The sequence below is a fragment of the Lontra canadensis genome, unplaced genomic scaffold (genome assembly GCF_010015895.1).
Source record: "Lontra canadensis isolate GAN:19392208 unplaced genomic scaffold, GSC_riverotter_1.0 scaffold124, whole genome shotgun sequence".
In the NCBI taxonomy this organism is placed as follows: Eukaryota; Metazoa; Chordata; class Mammalia; order Carnivora; family Mustelidae; genus Lontra; species Lontra canadensis.
In genome coordinates, this window is record NW_022631118.1 from 778,679 (window position 1) to 805,163 (window position 26,485).

A 26,485-nucleotide genomic window follows, 5' to 3' on the forward strand; every position below is an offset into this window, starting at 1 on the left:
GGGAGAGCAGCAGAGGGAGAAAGAGAAGCCGGCTCTTTGCTGAGCAGGGAGCCTAATGTGGGACTTGATCCCAGGACCCTGGAATCACGATCTGAGCTGAAGGCAGACGCTTAACCAACTGAGCCACCCAGGCTCCCAACATCATATTTTAATGTGTAATGGCTTTTGCAGTAATGATACAATGTTTTGACCTGAAAAGGAAAATCTGAGTGACTAATTTCAATTGCCATTAGTTAGAAGGTTTTTTTTATTAGTGAAATAGCAACAACATGAAGTTTAGTGAACTATATTTTATATTACAATAAAAATTTAGGGTAGTCATTTCTTCTCTTTATAATTCGCTCACGTGGATTATTTCCATAGATTTGTGGGATGAAAGTAGAAGCCATCTAGCTCAAAACCTGGCCTCCATTCCAGATCATTTTCTCTACGTGAACCACATTGCTAGCATTAGAGTAAACATCTTTTCACACACATATGCATGTACACACAAACCCCTCTTCCCAAATAACTAGAAATCTCTTCATCTTGGGTTCTTGAGCTGCTATTACCTGAATCTTGCCAGAGGCTCTAAAAAGTTTGGGGAGCGGTGAGGGGGGCAAATTTTGATCCCAGAGGTTTTGATAACTGCTTTGGTTCCCCGAACAGCTAATCTGATTTTCAGTGAGACTTCCAGCAGTAGACGAGAATGGAGGTGAAACACAGCACTGTACCTCATCTTGTCCGTGCAGCTGCTCCCCCTTATTTCCTGCTATTATTATCTCACAACTGCTCTCCCCAGCAAAAAAGAAACTAGGACAAAGGGGGAAAATTAGATGGACTCATAGGATTTTTTATTATGGTTAGGTTGTGGCTTTGTTTATATGTATTTATGTACAAAGTTAATTTGTTCTTAAAAGTCAGTAGTGAAAGGGATTTTATAACTTCAATATCTTCCACTTTGTTTCTTAATAAACCATTTCAGATTCTTATCCTTACAGGGAAAAAAATGTTTTTAAGCATATTTAATTTCATTGGCTGTTCACACAGTCATTATTACCACCAGATGCCACTTCAAGTATTAACTTGAAGAAAGGGAGAAATCTCTTATATGGATAATGTTTGCAGTTTTATTGGGATTTACTTATTTGTGTAACATAGACCTATGACTAAAATAAGGTTAAAAGTTAAAACTTTATATATGTTTATCCCTTTACCTTAGTGGAGGTGAAATTGTTTGCATACAAATTTTTCATCCCTCAGTTCTTTCTTCAAGCTGCATAATTTATTTTTCTTCAAGCCTTCTCTTTCCTATATCACCACCCCAAACAAATTTTATTTTTATCATTTTTATTGTCTTCTGATGCTGAGATTTCCCCACTCCTGAAATATGAAGAGTCAAATAAAACCCAGTAATCTAATAAATTGTGTGTACTGTTGAGTATAGTAAGGGATTATTTCATAACTCTTAGAAATTATGATCCGGTTAGGATGTTCTAGTATCATGTTAGCATATTTTGTAATGTTAACATGTTAATTTTAACATATGTCCATATGGATCTCATTGTTTGATATTTGCACCCATTGTTTGTCATTTTGTATGAGGTTGTTGTGCTCCTTTTTCCCCTCCCCCCTCTGGTCTCCATGGTTTTTTATTCCGGCCCTGTTAAAATCTTTGGCCTGTGTTGGAAAATTCTGTTTCTTTCTGCCAACCTCAGTGCATGCCACAACACATACGATTTGTACTCTCACATCTCTGTGAAGGAGGATGATCTCTAGTTAATAAGCAACTGTTAGGGCATTCGCAGTATCCAAGGAGGGTTTTATTTAAGCAGAAGGACCTGTTGGCAGTTAGACTGCGTATGCGTATGCATTTATGTTACATTTTCCTTTATTAATGCAGGCTGTTGAGAGTTGACTTGTTTTATAAGAGAAACCAGACAGAAGGGGAAGAGACAAAGGTAGGATATCGTTACTTTAAAAAAAAAATGTTTATTATGATGAAGTTTGGGTTAGACTCTAAAGGGCACTTTTTAAAACTTTAGTTCTAAAGACAAAATATTTTAACCTCCTAAAATAGAACAAAGAAAAAAGGGCTTTTAGGGCAGTATGATTGATTGCATGCCAAATGTAATTGCATTAGATTGTTGTATGAATGCATACATTTTTATTTTCTCAATTTCTGTGGTGCAAATTACTGTGGCCACACAAATTAAATGTCTCTGTGTGCTTAGCCTGAAAAATATTAAGTAGAATGACCAATAAATAAATAACAGGAAGGTCTGAGGAAAACGTAGAAGCAAGTCCAAATTTTTGAAGTCTCTTTTTAATTATTTCTGTTCTTGCTAGACATATTTAGTTTTATTTATGGCAGTTAGAACTTCAATGTCATAGCCTAGTAGTAGAACAAAATAAGGGTAGGTTGACATGGTATCGGTGCACATTTTAGGATGAGGCTGAAATTGATCCGTATTATTACATATATTCACATTTAGGCTACTTTTTTTTTTTTTTTAATATTTATTTATTTGAGAGAGAGACAGTGAGAGAGAGCATGAGCAAGGAGAAGGTCAGAGAGAGAAGCAGACTCCCTGCGGAGTGGGGAGCCCGATGCGGGACTCGATCCCGGGACTCCAGGATCATGACCTGAGCCGAAGGCAGTCGTCCAACCAACTGAGCCACCCAGGCGTCCCTAGGCTACTTTTTAATTGGAAAAGGTTGACCCAATATTTGAAAACCTATGAAGTGGCATAAAATACTCACAGATTAAATGGGTAGTTACTTTATTGGTGTCTCATTATACAAGCAATACTAAAACCAGATGTTTACTAAAAATCCCCCCAGGGTCGCCTGGGTTGCTCAGTTGGTTAAGCAACTGCCTTTGGTTCAGGTCATGATCCTAGAGTCCTGGGATCGTCCCACACCGGGCTCTCTGCTCAGCAGGAAGTCTGCTTCTCCCGGTGACCTCTCTCCTCTCATGGTCTCTCTCTTTCATTGTCTCTCTTTACCTCTCAAATTAATAAATAAAATATTTTTTAAAATCCCCCCAAGGGACGCCTGGGTGGCTCAGTGGGTTAAAGCCTCTGTCTTTGGCTTGGGTCATGATCTCAGGGTCCTGGGATGGAGCCCCACATCAGGCTCTCTGCTCAGCGGGGAGCCTGCTTCCCCTTCTCTCTCTGCCTACTTGTGATCTCTCTCTCTGTCAAATAAATAAATAAAATCTTAAAAAAAAAATCCCTCCAAATTAGGCTAGCATCATTTATGGAGATTTGAATTTACTGTAGCCAAACTGCTTAGAACAAAACAAGTAGGTAATAATGCCAACCCCAAGGCTCTTACTTTGGAGACTTGGCTGGTTGACCTGACCCAGATGTTTTTACCTCACTCTTCCTAACTTAACTGCTAGGTCACTAAGATTTGAAGTGTTACTGGGAATAAGGTCTGTTCATCAACTAAGTAGGAGTCTTAGCAGGCCATGTGTGGAGGCCCATGTGAAGGCTTGTATTTTAAAAGAAGCAAAACTCTTGAATCGGTGCAACTTTGCCTTCATAGTTTATCATAAATCGTTGGTATGAAAAGGAATGGCTTGAAGTTTGTAGAATAAACTTGAGCAACAAGAAGAGACATAGACATCCCTCTTTATGAAGTAACTGTGTGCCAGGCAAGAAAGAGGAGAAAAAAATTTATAGAATACTTTGGTTTTTCTGTCCTTTATAATATTCAGAATGTGTTTCTTTGGAAAATCATTACTCAGAGGACTGAGGTGAATATCTTTTGTGAAAACAGTAAAAAATAATAATAATAAACTTTTATAGGTAGAGTGACTGTATGTCTCAATTTCCCTGGGACAGTCCTGGTTTATGCCTACCACATAATTAGTAATAGCCCCTCTTTCACTCTCAGAAATGGCCCACTTGGGACCATAAATTATATGCTCACCCTAATTATAGAGGATCATGGAACTTTTCTTGACTACATAGCAACCCAGTTTCTTTTATTTAGCTCTTTGATTCTCCTCTCTGCTAGGATTTATCTGTTGGCCTGTCTGAACCCCTATTTCCACATGAGCAGTTCTTGGAACACTTTTTTCCTTTTAGTTGTTGGTGAGGGAGGGGGTGTATTTAGATTTGATAATTACAAATACAGTGAAATACAGGGAAAAGAAAAATGGATTCCCTTTGGATTTTATTTAAACCCCATTTGGGGGTGCCTGGGTGGCTCAGTTGGTTAAGCATCTGCCTTTTGCCTTTGGCTCAGGTCGTGATCACAGGGTGCTGGGATCAGGCCCACGTTGGGCTCACTGCTCAGTGGGGAGTCTCCTCAAGGATTCTGTCTGCTCTAGTGCGTGCTCTCTCTCTCTCACTGTCTCTTTGCTCTTTCTCTCTCGATCAAATAAATAAATCTTTTTTTTTTTAAGTTACATAATAGCTTATCTGTGTGATGTTAAGCCTGGTCACCTGGATCAACCATTCTTAAACTTTATGCTCTTAAAAATTGAAAGCCCCAAAGAGATTCCAAAGATTATATCGAGATTTACCAGATTAGAAATTGAAACAAAAAATTTTAATTTATCAAATAATTTTAAAATAATTGTAATAAATCCTGCTAACATAAATGACATTTCTTTTATGAAGAATAACTATTTCCAAAATTTTTAGAAGGGGGCATTGTTTTACATTTTTGCAAATCTCTTCAATGTCTGACTTAATAGAAAACAGCTGCTTTCTCACAGCTGCTTCTGCATTTAATTTGTTGTGATAAGTTGTTTTGGTTAAGACTGAAGAAAAACTGGCCTCACACTGATACGTAGTTGAAAAGAGAAAGATTTCAAATACCCTCTGAAAGAATCTTGGAAACTTCAGCAGATCTCAAACCCATTGTTCCTAAGGTGTGGTTTGAGATCTGCTGAAGTTTCCAAGATTCTTTCAGAGGGTATTTGACACCTTAGGAACAATGGGCCTAGATCCATTATTTCCTTTATGGTTGCAAAATGGTGATATTTTATCACTACCTCATTTATTTTCTGTAATACTCCCTCTTGTATAATTTGGTTATCCTAAGGTACATTTTGAATGCAAAAGGAAAGATCAGTGGGTTTTTTTTTCCCCCCTCTTAACAGTTCAAAATAATGGATTGGTAACCTAGCAGCCTCCATGGGTGATTAGTGAGGTGTTATTACTGTGTACTGTGGTCTGAAATATGTTTGGTATGTTTCAGTCCCTTACAGTTATTATTTTTGACATTCAAATTGTCCCGCATTTGGCTTTTGTCTTCTCATTCTCAGTTATTTTCTGGCTTATTATTTTTTTTGATTGGTTCCTTGCCTTCTAGTATGACAGTATGTTCCAGGATCATTCTGTACATTTCCTGCCCCAAACCTGGAATTACTCATTTCTGCAACTCACTGGTTTCTTTTGGGGGAAATGGTACCTAGAGACCACAGTATGGGTACTAGGAATGTTCGTTGCTCTTGCATTGGTCCTTGTTTCTAGATCTTTTCAATGAAAAGGACTAAAAAAATGTTTTTTCTTCTTTTGTTTCTTTTAAAAAATACCAGTTGTTGGTATTTGGTAACTTTTATTTGAAATTCAGTACTACATTATTTTTTTTAAGTCTAGTTTTCCCCACTCCCCTAATCCCAATGTCGCTAACACCAGTGCCATTACTCTTTGCTTTATCCCACATTGAGCACACAGCAGTTTTAGAATGCTCGAACAATATGATTACTGGAAAGTGAGTTTGTTTATACTCTTAGAATGTATCCCTCTAAGGATATGCTGTCAAATTATGTTTTAAAATCACTTGGAATAATTCCTTTCCATGTGACCATGCCACCAACTTGATACACAGTGAGGTTAATTTGTTTCAGCTTAATCTCAGACTTTTCAGGGATTACTTTTTGTTTTATTATTATGTAAAATAGTATTACTAAGTGAAATGTATAAGTCTGCATGTAGTTAGGGAAATTCAGTTTATAGTCCTTCCACCCTGTTCTTTTTTTTTTTTTTTTTTAACATATAATGTATTATTTGCTTCAGGGGTACAGGTCTGAATCATTAGTCTTACACAATTCAGCATAGCACATACCCTCCCCCAGTGTCCCTAACCCAGCCACCCTATACCTACCCCCTGCCCCCCAGCAACCCTCAGTTTGTTTCCTGAGATTAAGAGTCTTTTATGGTTTGTCTCCCTCCCAGGTCCCATGTTTCATTTTTTTCCCCTCCTTACCCGCCACGAGCCCCATGCCCTACCTCTCAAATTCCTCATATCAGAGAGATCATATGATAATTGTCTTTCTCTGATTGACTTATTTAGCTTAGCATAATACCTTGTAGTTCCATCCACATCATTGCAAATAACAAGCTTTCAGGTCTTTTGATGGCTGCATAGTATTCCATTGTGTGTGTGTACCACCTCTTTATCCATTCATCTGTTGATGGACATCTAGGTTCTTTCCATAGTTTGGCTATTGTTCCACCCTATTCTTTTCCTGACCCTATATGTAAGGCTTGACAGATTCATCGTGAATATTTATTTTGTCATAATATTTCTATTATAACACAAAAATCATTTAATTTACTAAAACTGCCAGCTTCTAGATTTTTCAGTAACTATAATTGTTTTTAGTCCATGAAAGAGGATCGTGGACTTTTCCATGACTGGTTCTTCTAGGAACCAGAATTTCTTGCTTTAATTTATAATTCAAGATAAGAAACTTCCTTTCTCTAGTAAAAATGATCTCTCTTGAAATGCTAGATCATTTTCCATTTGTCTCTGATGATTTCAAGTACTTAAACCTGACTACCACTTGGGGCACTGGTACTTGTAGAAAGCTGTTCAATTAACATTCCTTGAATGGTTCCCTCTTAGACCTGAAAATAGACAGTATCTTAGAAAGGATGTCATCTGCTCTTTAACATTGTCATTTAAAATTCAAATTACTTGATTTTATAAGTCTGAAATATTAGATCTTTTAAAATCATAAACCTGTTGAATATGAAATCTGTTTTATCCTTTTGAACTAAAAGAAGTAACATTAACTTATTTCAGCAGTGTGTGTCACATTATAATATAGTTATAGGCTAAAAAATATTAAATCAGGATATGTCAGATGTGAAGCAATAGTGATTAAAAATGTGAAGATTCTAAAATTGGATAGACCAAGATTCAGATTCTAGTTTTCTGTTTTCTTGTTTTTAGTCTTGGACAAGATCCTTAACTCGGTGAGTTTCTGTGGCTAAATAGGAGTAGTACATTACTCATAAAGTTGTGGGCATTTCATGAGCTAATGCATGTAAAGTAATTGAAGAAACCGTGGTTTGTATAAAATAAGCATCCAGTAAATGTTAGCTTTTATTTTGGAAGTTATTATTGTTAGGAATATTTGATCGACTCTGATATCTTCGCCTTGGGATAAGTAATGCTTTCATGCTATAAATGGAGCACCTAATTTTCATGATTCCATTGGTTATATGAAAAGAATTAATTGTTGGGACGCCTGGGTGGCTCAGTTGGTTAAGCAGCTGCCTTCAGCTCAGGTTATGATCCCAGAGTCCTGGGATCGAGTCCCACATCGGGCTCCTTGCTCGGCAGAGAGCCTGCTTCTCCCTCTGCCTCTGCCTGCCTCTCTGTCTGCCTGTGCTTGCTCGCTCTCTCTCCCTCTATCTCTGACAAATAAATAAAATCTTTTTAAAAAAAGGAAAAAAAAAATAAAAGAATTAACTGTTTAGCAGAGGAATAATTGGTGTGCCGCAAATTTGTTTGAGGCTTCTGACTTGACAAACGTACTGGTATTTACAATACAAATGCATTTATAAATATCACATTAAGAAATTTATACTAGAGGGGCACCTGGGTGGCTCACTGAGAGTCAGTTTTCAGCTCAGATCATGATCCCAGTGATCCTGGGATCAAGCCCCGCATCAGGCTCCCTGCTCGCTGGGAAGCCTGTTTCTCCCTCTCCCCCAGCTTGTGTTCCCTCTCTTGCTGTCTCTTTCTGTCAAATAAAATAAAATAAAGATTTATTTAAAAAAAAGAAATTTATACTAGAAAAGGGGCTTTTAAAGAAACAAAGCTTTTCAGGATCCAAGGTCCTTTTCAGACATGAGCATTTGAAGTGACTTTAGTGGCTCATAGTCTGACAAAAGTTAAAGGAATTTTTTTACCTTTAGAATTTCAGGATACATCTGCCTTTTCAGATAAAGCTGTGTACCACCAGATTGCTCATAAATTCTGGTGTTTAGGATAGTGTGTGTTTTTAATCTTTATTGAGATAATTAACAAATAAAATTGTACTGTATTGTATACAACATGATGATTTGATTGTACATTGTGAAAGGATTCCAACAATTGAGTTAATTAACACATTCATCCCTCACATATGTGTCCCAGCTTTTTGGGGGGGATGGTGAGAAACCTGAAGTTCTGATCTCTCAGCAAATTTCAACTTTGCAATATGGTATTAAAAACTGTAGTCACTGTGTAACTACCTTATCTAGTATCTACCTTAGATCCTCAAGCCTTATTCATCTCTATAACTGGAAGTTTGTACCCTTTTACCAGTCTCTCCCCATTTCTCCTGCACCCCAGCCCAACACCCACCATTGTACTCTGATTCAGTAAGTTCAATTTTTTCTTTTTTAAGTAATTCCAAATGTAAGTGATGCTATGCAGTATTTTTTTTTCTCTGGCTTATTTCATGACGCATAAGCCTCTCTGGGTTTGTTCATGTCATCAACAAATGACAGGATTTCCTTCTTTTTTATGGCTGAACAATATTCCGCTATAGGTAAACAGATGAGTATAACATTTTTTAATCCAGTCATATTTTTTTAAAATTTTATTTAGTTATTTGATAGAGAGCACAAGCAGGTGGAGTAGCAGGCAGAATGAAAGGGAGAAGCAGGCTCCCCGCTGAGTAAGGAGCCTGACATGGGGCTCAATCCCAGGATCCTGGGATCATGACCTGAGTCATGGCAGTTGCTTAATCACCTGAGCCACCCAGGCACCCCAATCCATTCATCTTATAACAGACTTTTGATTGTTTCCATACCTTAGCTGTTGTGAATAATGATGCTCCTGTGAACATGGGAGTACAGGTATCTCTTCAAGATAGTGATTTTGTTTTCTTTGGCTGTATTCCCAGAAGTGGGATTGCTGTATCATATGGTAGTTCTATTTTTAATTTCTTGAGGAGCCTCCATACTGTTTTCCATAATGACTGTACCAGTTTACATTACCATCAACAGGGTACAAGGGTTCCTTTTTTTCTGCATCTTCACTAGCTTTTGTTATCTCTAGTTTGATAATAGCCTTCCTAACAGGTGCCAGGTGATACTTCTTCATGGTTTTGAATTGCATTTCCTTGATGATAAGTGATGTTGAGACCTTTTCAAGGGCCTGTTGGCCATTTTTATGTCTTATTTGGGAAAATGTCTATTCAGGTCCTTTGCCCATTTTTTAATTGGGTTTAGTTGATTGGTTGTGTTTTTTTGTGCTATTGAATTGTAAGAATTTTGGGCAGGCGGAGTTATATGGGTTTCTTGTATATTTTTGTAATCCACCCCTTATCGGATATGTGGTTTGCAAATATTTTCTCTCATTCCATAGGTTGCCTTTTTATTTTGTTGATGGTTTCCTTTTCTGTGCAGAAGCTTTTAGTTTGATGTAAACCTGCTTATTTATTTTTTTATTTTGTTGCCCTTGTTTTCAGTGTTGAATCCCAGAATCATTGACAGAATCAATGACAAGGACCTTGCACCCTATGTTTTCTTTTAGGAGTTACACAGTTTTAGATCTTACATTCAAGCTTAATCCATTTTGAGTTGATTTCTGTGTATTGTGTAGAATAGGGGTCTAGTTTCATTCTTTTGCATGTGGAGTTTCCATTTTCCCAGCACCATTTATTGAAGAAACTGCCCCTTCCCCACTGTATATTCTTGGTGCCTTTGTTGAAAATTAATTGAAAAAAAAATGTGTGTATACAGTGTATGTACTATGGTATAGTATGCTGTATATAGTATAGTACATATATATATGCACACACAGACATATGAACGCCATATATGTGTGTATATATGTGTGGATTTATTTAAATATATATGGAGTTATTTCTGGGCTCTCTTTTTTTTTATTTGACAGAGAGAGATCACAAGTAGGCAGAGCAGCAGGCAGAGAGGGGATGGGAAGCAGGCTTCCTGCTGAGCAGAGAGTCCGATGTGGAGCTCAATCCCAGGACCCCGAGATCATGACCTGAGCTGAAGGCAGAGGCTTAACCCACTGAGCCACCCAGATGCTCCTTTTTCTGGGCTCTCTTTTCTATTCCATTGATATATGTGTCTGCTTTTATGCCAATACTATACTTTTTGATAACTACAGCTTTGTAATATAGTTTCAAGTCCAGAATTGTGCTGTCTCCAGCTTTCTTGTTCTTTTTCAAGACTCTTTGGGCTATTCAGAGTCTTTTGTGGTTTCGTAGAAGGAATTTCGGGATTTTTTTTTCTATTACTGTGAAAAATGCCGTTGGAATTTTGAAAGGTATCACATTGAATATGTAGATCACTTTGGATAGTATGGACATTCTAAAAGTATTAATTCTTCCAATATATGAGCATGGACTATGTTTCCATTCATTTGTGTCTTCAGTTTCTTTCATCGGTGTTTTATAGTTTTCAATATAAAGAATTTTTTACTTCTGTAGTTAAATTTGTTACAAAATAAATAAATTAATAAATAAGTTTATGCTGTTGTAATTGGGATGGTTTTCCTAATTTCTCTTTCCTTAGTTTGGTGTTAGTGTATAGAACAACTGATTTTTGTATTCTGCAGCTTGTTTATATGTTTACAGCTGTTTACTTGTTAACAGCTCTTCGGTGGAATCTTCAGGGTTTTCTAGGTAGCGTACTATGTCATCTGCAAACAGACAGTTTTACTTCTTTTTTTATTTGGATGTCTCTTCTTTCTTTTTCTCGTCTAGCTGCTCTGGTTAGAACTTCCCAGTACTATTTTGAATAAAAGCGGAAGAGTGGATATCTTTGTCTTGTTCCTGATCTTAAAGGAAAAGCTTTCAGCTTTTCACCATTGACTAGGATGTTAGCCGCAGGCTTGTCCTCTGTGGCTTTCATTATGTTGAGGTACCCTTCATCTGTACCTAATTTGTTGCGAGTTCTTTTTATCATGAAAGGATACTGTGTCAAATGCATCTATAGAAACAATCATATTATTTTTATTTTTCACTTTGTTGATGTGGTGTATCACATTTATTGATTTGGGTAGTTGAACCTTCCTTGTATTCCAGAAATAAATCTTAATTATGGTGTATAATCCTTTTAATGTACCGTTAATTACTGAGATAATATTCAGTTTGTGAATATTCGGTTGAGGATTTTTGCATCTGTGTTCATCAGAGATAATGGCTTGTGGTGTTCTTGCCTGGCTTTGGTATCAGGGTAATACTAGTCTCGCAAAATTAGTTTGAGAGTGTTCCTTTCTCTTCAGTTTTTTGAGAAAAGTGTTTTAAATATTTCAGGATTAAAGTGAGGAGTGCCAAAATGAATTCAGATTGGTTGACAATATTTTTAGATAGAGGAATGGGAGTTTTAGGAAGGGACGAAATGGTGGGCTAAATTTATTTTCTTCCATCCCCCCAAAACAAAAGAGAAACTAAAATGCACATATTACCTTTTTAAAAAAAATCTACCTTTCAGAGATACATGCTGAAATATAGATGAAATGATACATTGCTGGTGTTTGCTTTAGAATGGAGGAGAGGTAATAGATGAAATAAGATTAACTAAGAGTTGGTAATTATTGAAACAATGATGAACAAATGGCATTATAAAACTGTCCTTTTATACTTGTTTGAAATTTTTCACAATAAAATCTTTTAAAGTTTAAAATAAGTGTCTATAGATTGAGGGATTTGGGTCTTTGGTAAAGCCGATTTAGGAAACATACTCAGATGTTTCATCTCTCCCCAGTAGTAGTACTAGGCGTCTGAGCTCCAATCCTCTAGTGACTATCACATGATACTTGCAGTCAACAGAATAGAATAGCTAGGGGCACCTGGGTGGCTCAGTGGTTAAGTGTCTGCTTTTGGCTCAGGTTGTGATACCAGGGTCCTGGGATCAAGCACCACATTGGGCTCTCTGTTTGGCAGGAAGCCTGCTTCTCCCTCTCCCGCTCCCCTGCCTGTGTTCTCTCTCTCACTGTGTCTCTGTCTGCCAAATAAATAAATCTTTAAAAGAAAAAAAAAAAAGAATAGAATAGCTACATAGATATATAATGAGTGTACTAAAAGAATATAATAATGTTTTAAAAAGAATTCTGGAAATCATTCCTGACAGGAAGATTGAGGATACAATTGGGTGAATTAACAGTATATTCCCTATATAAGAGATTTCATTTTATGAGATGGTTGAATTTCTGACAAGATATTTATTAGGTTATATTAGGTTATTGTTATATTAGGTTATTGTGTATATTAGGTTAATGTTAAACAGTCAAGATTTCTCTGGGCGCTTGGATGGCTCTGTTAAGCGTCCACTCTTAGCTCAGCCTAGGTCTCAATCTCAGGGTCGTGAGTTCACACCCAGTGTTGGGCTCACTGGGCATGGAACCTACAAAACAGACAAGACAAACAAGATTTCTCTAAGCAAACTGATGGGATATTTTGACTAGGAGTGCTGTTTACTCAGTGACTATTAGCAAATATTACTGTTAGTCGACTTGGTAAGTTACTAAAAAGATTCAAGTTGTGGCTTCCTCTCTCCACTTTATACTATTGCCTTGGAAGCCACAAAATGACTCCTGTTTACGTCTTTAATAGTGTAACCCTACATACCAGAAGTGGGTACCTACAATGTGCCAAGTATCTTGCTAGGTTCTCTTGTGAATACTGTCTCACTTAATTCTCAAAATTGTGCAGTGGAGTTGTTTATAATGAACAAATTGAAATCACACTGATCACACAACTAGTAATGAGATGAGTCAAGATCCTCATGATTCCAAGATCTTTTCATTGTACAATATTACCTATTTTACTTAAAGAGCCTTATATCTCCACTAGTATAATCTGCCCTTTCCTCTCCTCTGGACATTGGGTATTGCTACTTTTCTGTGGTTTTGATCTTTTTTTCTTTAGGATCCTCTGCCAGAATTGGATGGGGCTCCTGGATCTGGATGGAGAAAGGAAATGGATGGGTTTTAATTGAGCACTATGCCTTACGACAGTAATTATAAGTTCTGGCTTCCTTGATACTAAAAAAGAATTAGTAGGCCTCTTTCAATCACCCATACATTGCCATTCGGTCAGTTATAGGCTTTCTTTATCAAACTGGCTGCAGTTCAGGAAAGGGTATAGAGCAGAGGCCTATGAATCCCTAGAATTTTGACCTCAAGTTTTGCTTGTTTTTCTAAGGAAAAGGTTCATAGTCCTAATCAGATTTTCACAGAAATCGGTGATCTGTCTTCAAAAGAAAAGATTAAGAGCTACAGATACCCTAGCATTTAGTTCCTAAGAGAGAAAGATAGGAGACGTAATTTGTTCTTCGGCCTGAAAAGGTTTGCCCCCTACTTTGATCTACTGGGCCCCACAGCAGACCACTACCACAAAGCCTACCTATGAATGTGCTGTTTTCTTATAAAGAAAATCTGAATTTGTAATTTGCTACTGGAGATAAAAACCTACTTAGTTTTGACTTGTTTCCACTTGGCATACATAGATGCACACTCAGTTGTGCTTGGTAAACTCAATAATTTTTTCCAAAAGAAAAGTTTTTTTTTTCTTTAAATATTTATTCATTTGCCAGAGAGAGAGAGAGAGAGCAAGCTCATAAACAAGGGGAGCAGCAGGGAGAGAGAAAGAGCCAGGCTCCTCGCTGAGCAGGCCCCCCCTACCCCCTCGCCTGACCCTAGCTGAAGGCACTCACTCAACCAACTGAGCCACCTAGGAGTCCCCAAAAGACTTTTTTATAAGGAAATCAGTGGAAGGCATTAATAACAGGTCTAGAAGTCACAAGACTTGAAGGAATCTGTATTTCAGCAGAGTAAGGAATGATGACAAGCAGCACCCAAATGTGTCTTTAAAACTTTTTTTCTTTGTAAATTAGTGTTTTTGTATTAAAATAAGCTCGATTGCCAAATAAACATTCATTATAGGTCCCCGGAAGGAAGAAATTAGGCAAATATTGTCTCCTTTGAACAGTTTACCAAAGCAGGTTTGGTGGGTATTCATGTTTGCTCAAATAATAGCTAAGAAGTATTGAGTTTGAAATCCGCTAGAGAAACAGTAATGGGAGAAGGAGATCTGAGAGAATCCCAAAACAGACTCCACACTGGGTGTGGAGTTGGAGATGGAGACCTAAGCCACAGTATATTCCAGACGCTCATCCAGCTGAACCACCCAGGTGCCCCCCCCCAAGGGATCAATTTTTGAATATTCATACTGGACCCAAGTGGGTTTCCTTCCTGCTTTTATATACAGATGGGGGAAGAGTTAAAACACAATCTTGAATCTTAGTGGATTCTTAAGTCCTAAATTTGTTGAAGAGCCATGATTCGTTGCTGGTTTTTTGGTTGGTTGGTGTTTGGTTTGGTTTTAGAATTTAGAGATGAATTTGAAGGCATCATTGGGTTAGTCGGGGAGGGATTCATGGTGGTTTGGCCCAATAGGTCAAAATGAGGCATCTTTTTAGGCAAAGATCCTTGTTTCCCTTTTTTGGTCTCCCGTAGTATCATCTGACACATTTACCAGGGTATTTATTTAGTTCTGTCTTAGCAGAGTAGACAGTGGTCTTTAAGGACATAAAATGAAAGTGTTGTGCAGAAGTATTGTTAGTTCTTTGTAATTATTGTTATTGACATTGGTACTTTGTGGGGTGAGAACCCCAATTACAAAGGATGTAATCCATTACCAAATTCATACCTTTTTTTTTTCTGTATTTTCCTAATCCACAGATAAAAATTTCTGTGCTAGAAGTTGGGGATCATGGTGTTGGCAGCATTGGTTTCTCCTGAGCTCTCTCTCCATAGTTTTAAGGTGGTGACCCTCCTACTCCTGCCTTTCCATAGGGTCATCCCTCTAAGCACACACCTCTTGGTGGCTCTTTATCCAGATTTCTTCTTCTTTCAAGCTTCAGTCATATTTGATTAGGGCCCACACTAATGGCTTCATATAAAAAACATTTTTTTTAATTGAGATATACTTGACATTTAACATTATATTAGTTTCAGGTATACAGGTATTATTATTTTATTTTATTTTATTTTATTTTATTTGACACAGAGAGAGAGAGAGATCACAAGTAGGCAGAGAGGCAGGCAGAGGTGGAGAGAGAAGCAGGCTCCCTGCTTGGCAGGGAGCCTGATGCGGGACTCCATCCCAGAAGTCTGAGATCATGACCTGAGCCGAAGGCAGCGGCTTAACCGACTGAGCCACCCAGGCGCCCCTGGTCAGTACCTCAGATGTGAACCATTGCTTATGGTGTAATCAGTCCTTATCTTCAATACACAGGTTTATAGAATATCACTCTGTTTTGGGGGTATTTCTTCTGTGTTTTGTCCATTTTTGTTTCTTGGCTTGTAGAATATATAGGAATGCTGTGTTACAGTTGTGGATCATGTATGTACTTGGATTTAGCTTTGCTATAAGGAGAAATTTGCATTCCCCAGAATACAAGAGATTTTATCAACAAATTAATTAAAATAATAATTGCTTACAGTGTTTTTTTCTTTAGAAAAAATTTAAGACATTTTTAATAGCCATAAGTGTATAATTATAAAACCTAAACATTACTCAGCAGATCTATCAATTGATGAATTATATTAAGCCCTTTATCCATTTTAACTTTTGCCAAAAAAAGATCAGTCTTTCTTACTCTGTCACAACCACCTACCATTACAGGCAGACTCTTTCACCCATTTTTATGATAAATGAGGGACAACTCCACTCAGCAAATATTATATGTACAACTGATATTTCTGGATTTGCTGTAAAATAATTCTGTAGAAGATGAGTGGTTACCAATAAAGTAAGGTTAGCCATCAGTTTTTTTAAAGTTGGGTATGGTTTATGAGTTCATTACAGGGTTTTCTTTGGTTTTGTATTTGTTTGAAGTTTTTCATAATAAAGTTTTTTTTTTTTTTAAGTATATAGAAAGTAGCATTAGGATAAGTAGTATGAACAAAATTTTGAAGGGTAAGAAATAGATTAGCCGGTAATTAACACAAGTCTTCATTCCATTCAGGCAAAGGATTTTGAACTAACCCATTAGGTATTAGGGAGCCATTGTAGATTTCTAATTGTGGAATGATAATGATTAAAGTTATGCTGTAAAAGGGTTAAAGTCGGGGCATCTGGGTGGTTCAGTTATTAAGCTCTGCCTTTGGCTCAGGTCATGGGATTAGAGTATATAGGGCTCCCTGCTCAGTGGGAAGCCTACTTCTCCCTCTCCCCCTCCCCCTGCTTGTATTCCCTCTCTCACTGTCTCTCTCTCTCTGTCAAGTAATTAAATAAAATCTTTTTAAAAATTAAAATAAAAAAATTAAAGGGTTAAAGTTATGAAAGAATGAAGAGTAAATTTTGGAGGGTTGAGAGTCCAGAGGTAGTGAGATCGGTTCATTGCTATGATGAAACCTTGAAATCATAAGGAGGTGAGTAATGTTGGTGAATGAATGGATAAAAGACAGTCTGTAAAACATTTCAGAGGAAAAAGAATAGCTCTGCATCCAGGCTCTCAGTCAGGTGCTAGAGCAAGCACAGTAAAAAGTAGAGGGGTTGTCGTTTGCCTCATTTGTGTAAGGCTTACATTTGAACCATATTGGTTCGCAGGCACTGTAAAATTGAATTGGTAGGCACTGTAAAAATTTAGTCAGTGTTTTGGCTTTATCTTTTAGTAAATCAGTATTGACAAGGTTCTTACAGTTTTAAGGGTTTTTTTCTCTACGTGTCATTAAAAATGAAGGACATCCTATTTTATACTCTAAAGCAGAGCTGCTAGAACAGAGTTTTTTTGTTTTGTTTTTAAGTTTATTTATTTAGGTAATCTACACCCAATGTGGGGCTTGAACTCACAACCTGAGATCAAGAGTCTCATGGTCCTCTGACCCAGCCAAGCACCCCTAGAACAGAGTTTTGACAACTTCTTTGAAACCGAAGAGTTCAAATCTTCTAGATTACTTGAATTTTGTCTTGTCCATCAGAACCCTACAAATGCTAGCTAGGTTACAAGTGGTTAGCATAGTTTATTTTTTCATTACTGAGGAAGAAATTTAGATCTTGATACATTCTATTAAAAGAGTTAAAAATTATCTCATGGGGCAACCATAAAATACTTTGATTTTGAAATAGTGCTTTATGTTTTATTTTGAAGATCCCAGCCCAAATTTAGTGAAAAAGCAAATGAGTATATTTTAGTATATAAAAATTTCTTAGTATATAAGTATATACTTAGTATATAAAAATTTATATATAAAATTTAGTATATAAAATTTTAGTATATAAAAATTTAGTATATATTTTAGTATATAGTATATATACTTAGTATATAAAATTAGTATATATTAGTATATGCTAATATATATAGTATTAGTATATAAAAATTTCACAGAACAATAATAATAACACATCCAATCAGTAGTCGTAAAAGTGTATCAGAATTGTTGAGAATTTGCAGTTGACTTTCATTTTAGGGTTTTCTTTTAGAATGTAGTCTTCTAAATAGAAGACTCTATGAGCAGAGTTAGAATTGAAATTATTTTAAACCTATGAGAAAATGTAGCCAGCCTTCACACACTATATGGGACTTTGTAAAATGGTTTTAACTTTGTGGAGGGTGGTTTGACACCTCTGATACATGATTATGACATTTCAATAGTTCCACATCTAGAAATGTATCCTAAGAGAATGTTTGTATATGTTAAAGAAAGGCATATGTACATAACTGTTCAGTCCTGTATATGACGGAAAATTGGCAACAATATGAATGAACATCCACCTGCACGGGATTGACTTAAATTAATAGTACAGACATAGGATAGATATGGTACCATCATTTAAGAAGAAGCAGACTTATACATATGTATATAGAAAGGTGTCCGAAACCTGCTAACTGAACAACGCAGATTATAGAACTGCAGAGTTATCACCTATTTGGGGGGTATCTTTGGTAAGTGGAATTATGTGAGAATTTCACTTCTACTTTTTATGCTTTCATAAAGTTTGCCTATTTTTACAAATATTTATTATCTCTAATATGTTAAGAATACAGATACAGCTTTTGGTTGGGGAGGGGAACTCTGTTGTGTGTATCAGAATGTTAAGCCTTAAATTCCTTTGCTGTTATATACTTAGCCACCTGGTCTGCCTACCAATCCTGACACATGTATGGTCAGGTTCTTTTTGTCTGTTTTGAGGGTTCTTGCTGCCTGGTGACCTTCATTCTTAATAGAACTTTCCATAAGACCAGTCAGTGAGAAGTCTTGTCTAAACAATTCAAGAGACTTATGAAAATGTACCCTATAAGAGACTCCTCTGTGTCACTGTTAAGCTATGGAGTGGTCTGGGATTTTCTTTTTTTGAGAGGACTGTGTTGTTTTCTCTTCAGAGTGACTCACTAATTGTAGAGGCACACTTTAGGATTTTTTCCCCCTTCATGGTTGTGAACATGCAATACTTGGCACATAGGCAAGCCTAAAGAGTTTGCAAATTGCCTATCCTCTTCTGCTTTGGATAAGAGAAACACCTTAAAATAGCACTTAACATAGTTTTTTTTTTTTTTTTAAAGATTTTATTTATTTATTTGACACAGAGAGATCACAAGTAGGCAGAGAGGCAGGCAGAGAGAGAGAGAGAGGGAAGCAGGCTCCCTGCTGAGCAGAGAGCCCGATGCGGGACTCGATTCCAGGACCCTGAGATCATGACCTGAGCGGAAGGCAGCGGCTTAACCCACTGAGCCACCCAGGCACCCAACATAGTTTTTATATATAGTAGTTACTTCATGTTTGTTGAACGAATGAAAGAATGAATGAATGAAGAAAAAACTGGCAAATCTAGATAATATAAATCCAAAGAGAGCCAGGAATTTTAGTCTGGACTTGTGTGTCTAGCATAGCACCAATAATAATTGATACTTAAGTTTAAAAAATTTATTTTAATTCAGGCATTGCTATCTAAAGTAAATAGTAATTACTTTAATAAATAGAAGCTATACATTAAAATCTTAGTTTTCTTTCTTTTGAGGCACCACTTTGTATGTTACTTCTTATAAGTTAATATTTTTGTAGCAGTGTTTCTTTTTTTTTTTTTTTTTAAAGATTTTATTCATTTATTTGACAGAGAGAGAGAGATCACAAGTAGGCAGAGATGCAGGCAGAGAGAGAGGGGGAAGCAGGCTCCCCGCCGAGCAGAGGGCCCGATGCGGGGCTCGATCCCAGGACCCTGAGATCATGACCTGAGCTGAAGGCAGAGGCTTAACCCACTGAGCCACCCAGGCGCCCCTGTAGCAGTGTTTCTTAATCTATAAAATAATAAATTAGGCTCTAAACTTTAAATTCCTAAAATTTTTTTTAATGAACTGGAGAAATTTTGCCCAAACTACTGAAAGTATAACAGATATTAATGCCTCATAAATGTGCACAACCCACTTTATCTGGAGTAAGGAAATGTGGTTCCCATTTGAGGGTTTGGAAATGAAAACAGTCTAGGTAGAGAGGAGGCAAAACTAAATGGATGAAATGTTCTTTTCCTTTTTCTGTGGTGTATAAATCTAAAGCATGCTCTGAGGCTTCTAACAGTAGGACAGAACCTTCAGAAAGTCTTGAGAATATCTCTTTGCAGACCCCTTGAGAGTTCTTTAAGGACGTCATCTTTTTTTTTTTTTTAAAGATTTTATTTATTTATTCGACAGAGAGATCACAAGTAGGCAGAGAGGGGGAAGCAGGCTCCCCGCTGAGCAGAGAGCCCGACTCGGGGCGATCCCAGGACCCCAAGATCATGACCTGAGCAGAAAGGAGAGGCTCAACCCACTGAGCCACCCAGGTACCCCGAGGGCGTCATCTTTATTTAATACTTAGAAGCCTAAAATTTTCCTCATTCTTCTTAAGCACAGAAAGAGCCTGTGCATCTTTCATTAGTTTAGCAGTAAATACCTATTTATCACTGGCAAATCAGGTATACATAAAATACTTCTCTTTTTTTCATGTCATCCTAAAATAACTTAAAATCATAGTATTCAGTTTCATTATTTATGTTGTGTACTCGTATCCTAGCTCCTCCTCCCCCCCAAGAATAGCTAAGTATATCTTGGCGTCTGTAATGCTACCATTAATGAAATTTTTCAGAGGGAAAGAAATTCTTCCTATGGACTAAAATAGGATTTTTTAAAAACTGGGTTTTAATTACCTCCTATTCTAGTAAACTTAGAGTTTTTGTAGACATCTGTTTATTGTGCCAAGCCTAATAGCCCCTAAAGGGAGTATAAATTTAGGCAAAGGAGCCAAGGGATAAACAAGTGTTGGAGGAGAAGAGGTGAGAGAAAAAGAAAACTTCATCTTGACTCTAAATTACCTTAGTCTGAATTTCTTTAGTCTCCATTGTTTACTTCCAGTTTTTCTCTTTTCTTCTTTATCTTCAGCCCTCAACTCCTAGATTCTTTGCCTACATTAACTTGTTTCAGATTATAAGCCTAATTTACAGTTTATACCATCCAAATATATGAACTTTTCCCTAGATCTCTTAACACTTTTCTTAGAGTTAATCGCCTGTTTTCCAGTAATTCTAATGCTTATCACTTACCTCTGCTACACTGTTTGTTTTTACCTGTTTCCCAGTATCTCCCCTTCTCACCTTAGTTACGGTAGCAAAATTGAAATACACACTGTTGGAGAATAGTAAAAATAATCCTTAGCCACATTCAGCTTATTAGGTAATAGCTCCTCTTCACATATATTTAAAGGTTGCAGAGAATCATTTAAACTCTATTTTCTACAAATACTAGTTCATATGCACCTGTGAGTAAGCAGGACAGGTATTCTTTCTGTTGTTCAGATGAGAAAACTGAGACTTTGAGACATCATTGCATGAATTGCCTAAGCCAATGCCAGGATTGATAGATTCTGAAGCAGAATGAAGCCCATTGAGATTTTACTTTGAGGAATTAAAGATTGTATATAAAAAGTGATTTTTCTGAGATCACCAAATATTTAGGCTTTTAGGCTAGAATTCAGACTTCTGCCTCTTAATATAGTACTTTTCCCTAAAATACTTTTTCCGCCAAAAGTGATCCGTTACAGTACGGTGGTAGTGTTTTTCCTTGATCTTTCAGTTTGGGTTGAAGATGAAAGATAAGCATATAAATGGCAGCTGCCACATTAGTTCCTCCACAAGTTGGTACCGTAGATAAAATGCATTCCTTTATCTACTGCATTTTGAACTGCTCTGTGATTTAAAAATTGAGGGTACTCATCATGTTAAAAAAAACACTTTCTAATAGTCTTTCCATATGTCTCCTTTTTACTCTTTTACTCTCTTGTAAAGAAGAAATTGAAATATTTAAAAAGAGGGGCGCCTGGGTGGCTTATTCACTTGAACATCCAACTCTTGGTTTTGGCTCAGGTCATGCATGATCTTAAGGGTCGTGAAATCAAGCCCCAAGTTGGCTCTATGTTCATAGGGGAATCTGCTTGAGATTCCCTCTCCCCTTCTCCCTCTGCCCTTCCCCTTGCTCTCATGAGTGTGTGCACGCTCTCTCAAATAAATCTTTTTTTTTTTTAAGCATTTAAGAATAAATTCAACTTACATGTATAACAAAATTTTGAATGATCAGTAGGTTCAGAAATTGAATCTTAATGGCTATTTTATTTTAACTCTTATTGACAACTTTCCTGAATTTTTTTTCTCTTCTTGCTTAAAATGTATTCACTTACTAGCCTACTTTAGATCTTTTACTGCTTTAGAATTATTCTGTCCATCAGTTCATTTTCATTATTTACTAGTTTAAAAATAGGAATAGTAGATTGGGCTGAATATATTGATTGTAGGAGACATCTTAGATGTTTGTGTTTTTAGTGAATCCCAGTTTAAGAGTTACTGTTTTTGCAAGGAAGGTCTTTGGTTAATTACAGCTTATGGCTACTTGAAATTTAGAGAACTAAGAGTTGTTGTATGCAGGGTCTTTTATTTAGTAAACAAGGAGGTAAGATCCTAATAATTTTATAGCAGTACCATATATACAATTTAATACTAAAACCAGACCTAGGAGATGAAGAACCTAGGGAGGATTTTTAAATTGATGAATTTTTTTTATTAACATATAATGTATTATTTATTAGCCCTAGGGGTACAGGTCTGTGAATCACCAGGTTTACACACTTCACAGCACTCACCACAGCACATACTTTCCCCGATGTCCATAACCCCACCACCCTCTCCCTATCCCCCTCCCCCTGCAAGCTTCAGTTTGTTTTGTGAGATTAAGAGTCTCATGGTTTGTCTCCCTCCTGATACCATCTTGTTTCATTTATTCTTTTCCTACCCCCCCCAAGCCCCCCACATTGCATCTCAACTTCCTCTTATCAGGGAGATCATATGATAATTATCCTTCCCTGATTGACTTTAAATTGATGAAATTTTTAATTTAGATTCCAAAATAGTAAGCTGTTGCTAATAGGATGATAATAATCATTAACCCTCTTAAAAGATCTGAAGTAATATTGTTGCCCTTGAGAAAATTAAGCATTGCAGATTGTGATATTATTCAACCTACTGTTTATGTCTGCCTAAACAAGAAGAGATTTTTCTCTAATACATGCCTATCTTTAACATACTGAGTCACATAACTTTAGAAATAACTATAAAATGTACTTTTCCTGGCCCTGAAGTAGTAAATGTGCATGTTTGTCCTTACTTTCAAATCTCATAATTGGGTCCTAGATTCCAGATTGTTTTTCATACATAGGGAAGCCACTACAACTTTTCAAAATGTTTTCTAATGAGAGTGAGGAAAATAGGTGTAAGATTTCAACCTTGTTAATAACTCGCTTTTAATACCTTGTTGTTAATATGCTTGGAGTACTATATTCATAAAAGTAGAAATGTTCTCAGTGTTTTATTTCAAATTTAGTTATGGATGATTGATATTGAAAAACCAATTAAAAGCAAAGGGACATTTTGGGAAGACGGCTTGTTCTTATATATTTAAATGTGTATTCACTTACATGTTTTTGTCAGAAGCCAAAATTGAGGAAGAGATTTGGCTTTCTGGGGGTTTTTGAAGAGAGCTGATCAGATACTGCTCCTTGGCTGAGTTGCTGTCTGCATAGGCTGTTAACAATTGTTTCTCTGGCAGCAGATCTTGTTCATCAGGATTGCATCATTTCTGGGAGAATGGCCAAGGTCCACAGCCTCAGTACAAAGACTGTCTGAAGCATATGAGGCCTGTTCTCTTTCTAAAGCGGCACTCCTCTTCCTGCCAGTCCTCTTCACAGGATTACTGAAGCAGACTTGTTCTGAATTTCTTTCATTGGATTGGCTGTTTATTGGACTCTTGTCTCCCAGCTGCTTCCGGCTCACCTGGCTGATGCAATTTCTTTTTCTGAAATCTCTGTTGGAATTGTTCTTAAAACACTTTTTGTGTGTCTGCTCTGAGAGTGACCAAATAGGTCACACGGGTCTTGTGCTTTCAACAACTCATATAGAGAAGAGACTCTCAGAATGACACATACAGAGACTATTGACCATTTCTGAACCCAAGTAAAAAGATGGGTAATTATAAAACATTTTTTCATGTTTTGTTTAATAGCCTTTTCTCCAGAAACTGTATGTGTGTGTAAATGGTGACTTCTCAAAATAGTACTCAGTGTTGGGAGACTGACTGCTTTTGCTTCTGAATCCAAGAACTTACTAGTATTCTGTGGATTCTGATGAATTGTTCTGGAAAAACAAATTGATATGAATTTGAATTGATATGAAATTGAAATTCTGATGTATTCATTTTCCCCCTACTGAACATTCATATATTTCTCTTTTTCCTCCTGTCATTTCTTACTTTCTTTCTTTCTTGTTGTTGCTAGGGGAGTCCACTTCTTCCTTGGTTTTTTTTTTTTTTCCCTTCCTTTTATTGTTGCCTTCATACCTTTTATTTTTATGATAATTCTGAGTATGCTCTTTAAAAAATTTTTTTAAATTTTTTTCTTTTTAAGATTTTTATTTATTTATTTGAGAGAGAGAGCACAAGCTAGGAGAAATGCAGAGAGAGAAGCAGGCTCCTTGCTGAGCAGAGAGCCAGATGTGGGGCTCGATCCCAGGACCCTGGGACCATGACTTGAGCCAAAGGCAGACACCCAACCACTGAGCCACCCAGGTGCCCCTAAAAATATTTCTAAAGAATAGGGGTGCCTGGGTGGCTCAGTTGGTCAAGTGTCTGACTTCAGCTCAAGTTATGGTTTCAGGGTCCTGCGATTGAACCCCGCGTCAGGCTCCCAGCTCAGTGAGGAGTCTGCTTCTCCCTCTGCCCCTCCATCTGCTCATATTCTCAAATAAGTAAAATCTTTTTAAAAAATAGTTTGTTTTCCAATTTTTTATAAATTTAGAAATCCACAAAATATCAACATATAAAAAGTACGTTTCTTCTCTATTGCTTGGTAGCTAGCATCCCCAAAGCAACTCTTTTTTCGCATACATGATATATTAACATTTAGTTAATAATTCCCTGTTCTGGCTAATGTTAAATTTGACTTTTTGCCCCCCCCCCCCAATCACCTATTTTCCTTTACTTTTTGGAGGATAGAAAGTTAATTAAAGCTCTGTTTTTTACACGTAGTCCATTATATAGTTGACCACAAATAGAATTGACTACCAATTGTCTTTTTTTTTTTTTTTTTTTTTTTTTTTTTTTTAGTGGACAAGATGATAAGTGGGATGAAGGTGGAGGGAGGGGAGAAGTAATATGAATTTATACTTAAATAGGTGATGGTAGGTCCTTGTCTGACTAGAGAGTAAACTTGATATTTGGTTAAAGAAACGCCTCTGCATTTGGGAGTGGGTCATTGGAGAAGTACCTCCTAGGAGAGATAAGAAGTCCTTTGGGAAATGGGAGAGACTTCTCATTTGAAGAGAAGAGTATTACCCAGTGGCGTAATATTTTCCGCTTCTTAAGTCTAATAAAGATAATTTCCTTTTCCATTCTTTATTTAGGTTCTGGCTTTATAGGAAAATAGGATATCATGGCTTTAAGGACAGAAATAAATGAACATAAGATGGTTAACAAGGCAATGTGTAGAAATGAAATAAATTACTGTGTAAAATATTCTGTATAATTCAGAGTGCCTGAGTGGCATTAAGCATCTAACTCGTGATTTAGATTCAGGTGATGATCTCAGGGTTGTGAGATCGAGCCCCACATTGCATTGGGCTCTATGTTGAACATGGAGCCTGTTTAAGATTGTCTTTCTCCCTCTGCCCCCCCCACCCTTTCTACCCCGACTCATGTACATGCGTATTTGCTCACTCTTCCTCTCCCCCAAAAAAGAAAATATTCTGAATAATTCTGTTCTTTGTATCCATTGTTATTATTTCTTTCTGTACTAATCTGTGTCTCAACTTTTTCTAGGTCTTCAGAGGTACTGGCAGATAATTTTGGGGGACTTCATATTTGGAGGTCTATAAAAAGGTGACTGAGTCAAATAAATCCTTTACATTTGTTTTAATTTTTATATTGTAATGAGTGTTAAAATCATATGTTGAGATAATGGTGATCATAATACATTCAGCACACAGTCTCAGACATTTTCGGTCTGAACATTGGAAATACAGCAGAGGATAAAACACAAAAATCCTGTCCTTATAGAGTTTATATTATGGTAGAAAGAGAAAATTTAACAAGTAAAAGATATCTTGAAATTGTTCCACCTAGAGACAGAGTTAACTTCTCACTCTAGGACACCTCCCCAAACTGTGCGAGAAGTTAACAAATTCTGTACTACTAACCTTGGTAAACTATACTAAGAGCCTGTTTTCTTGGCTTATAAAACTAGAGTAATTGTAATAAAATATTGCATATTAATCTGTTAAGTCTTCAGTTAATACTTAATAGCTACATTTTAGAGTGTTTTTTAGGGAAGGAATGATTCTCAGGGTTATGTGAGCAGTTTGATTTTGTTAACATTTTTTGTGTTAAGAAGCCTAATAATTTGAAAGCTTTATTTATGTATTTATTTATATTCAGGACTTTATTTAAATTCAAGTTAGTTCACAGATAGTGTAGTATTAGTTTCAGAAGTAGAATTTAGTGATTTTTTTCAGTTGCTTATAACACCCAGTGCTCATTACATCAAGTGCCCTTCTTAATGCCCATCCCCTAATATGAAAGCATTATATAGAAGATGGCCATGCTACTCTATAGTAATTGTCCTCATCAGAAGAGAGGAAAGGTCTTGTAAAACTACACAAAAGGAAGATGAAGGAATTCATGAAAGAGAAATTCATAGCTAAAGTAGTTAATGTTTCTTAAAT

At 36.6% G+C, this 26,485-nt stretch overlaps 1 protein-coding gene across 5 annotated transcripts in view; it reads left to right on the forward strand.

Moving 5' to 3' along the window:
• The window catches only part of SETD5 (SET domain containing 5), an 81,477-nt gene that overhangs the window by 7,592 nt on the left and 47,400 nt on the right, over window positions 1–26,485 (forward strand). For all 5 annotated transcript variants that reach the window (XM_032841570.1, XM_032841568.1, XM_032841569.1 and 2 more), the window contains exon 2: window positions 25,584–25,643. The gene's annotated coding sequence lies outside the window, so the exon portion shown is untranslated. The remainder of the gene's footprint in view (window positions 1–25,583; window positions 25,644–26,485) is intronic.